The sequence below is a fragment of the Dipodomys ordii genome, unplaced genomic scaffold, assembly GCF_000151885.1.
Source record: "Dipodomys ordii isolate 6190 unplaced genomic scaffold, Dord_2.0 Scaffold17, whole genome shotgun sequence".
NCBI lineage: Eukaryota > Metazoa > Chordata > Mammalia > Rodentia > Heteromyidae > Dipodomys > Dipodomys ordii.
Genome location: NW_012267233.1, coordinates 8,927,663 through 8,929,252, shown reverse-complemented (window position 1 = coordinate 8,929,252; position 1,590 = coordinate 8,927,663).

Here is a 1,590-nt window from a genome sequence, read left to right as displayed (position 1 = left end):
GGCGCTGGCTTTTGCTCTGTATCTGGGCACTGTGACTCAGTTTCTAATGTTATCAGATATGAGAATGTCTTGGCTGCTGCAGCATCTATTCGTAGAACTTAGAGTTAGCCATCCAGGAAGGGCACAGTGGTGAGCATCAGAAGAGGGTCACTAGCAGGAACACACCAATTGCAGGACATCAGGAGAACCTTAAGGGAGAAGGAGGGAGGGTAATGATAGCCAGTGCTTATTAAGCCCTCACAACATGCCATCCCTGCCCTAAGCACATTCCAGGGACTAATTTAATCCTCACCTCAATGTGCTGATGCAGATCCTATTATTACCCCCCTTTGGCAGGTGAAAAATTAATAACAAGACACAGAGAGGTGACATGATTTCCAAAGATCTCAGGACTTAGAAACGGGGATCCTGGGTTCAAACACAACCAGCTGCTTCAGAGGCTGAGTTAATACCTGACACTACATGGAGACATTTGAATACATGTTCTTTCTCTTAGCTGTGTTTTGGGGATGTACAAGCATTCACCCATCTTATAATCATCTTTTTATCTCAGATTAGACTCTTAACGAGGAGAGGCAGGGGGCTGGGAAGGTGGCTCAGTGGTAGAGTGCTTGCCTAGCATTCATGAAGCCCTGGCTTTGATTCCTCAGTACCACATAAACAGAGAAAGCTGGAAGTGGCACTATGGCTCAAGTGGTAGAGTGCTAGCCTGGAGCAAAAGAAGCTCACAGACCGTTCCCAAGCCCCAAATTCAAGTCCTAAAACTGGCAAAAAAAAAATGTGTGTATGAGACGGGGGGGGGGGGGGGGGGGGGGGAGGGGGAGCGAGAGAGAGGGAGAGAGAGAGAGACAGACAGACAGACAGACAGACAGACTTGGCCTGAATAATCCTGCACAAATCCAAAATTGGGAACAAGGTTAGCAGAAGTGGGGGAGCAGGGATCACAAAGTTGGAGGAGAAATAATCACAGAGGCTTTTGCAGTCAACATCCATGACACAGGGCAGGATGGGAAGGGGACTTGGGGCTTTTCCGTGACCCTCTGGATTCTGGATATAGTATTCAAACTATGCTTGTCCTTCCCCTCCCGTGCTGGACTCTGCTGGGCTGTCATCCTTGCCACCTGTTGCTTCTGATTGCTTGCCCTCAGTTCTAAGGTGCTGACAGGAAAGGAGAGAGTCTTCCAGCTGGCAGTATTGGTTTCATTTTAGCATTCCAAAGTCTGAGTATCACCATTTTGATGGCTAGTAATGATGCCATTACTATTACTATTTTCCTTTGCCTGAAGTTTGAGCTATGCAGACTTTTTTTTTCCAAATCATATACCTGGGGAATTAATATCCAGAACATACTAGGGATTAGGGTGCAGTGGTACATACCTGTAATCCCATCACTTGGGAAACTGAGGCAATGGACTAGGTGTTAAAGGCCAGCCCATGGGCTGGGAAGATGGCTCAGTGGTAGAGTGCCTGCCTTGCATGCCTGAGGCCCTGGGTTCGATTCCTCAGCATCACATAAGAAAAAAGAAAAAAGCCGGAAGTGGCGCTGTGGCTCAAGTGGTAGAGCGCTAGCCTTGAGCTGAAGAGCTGAGG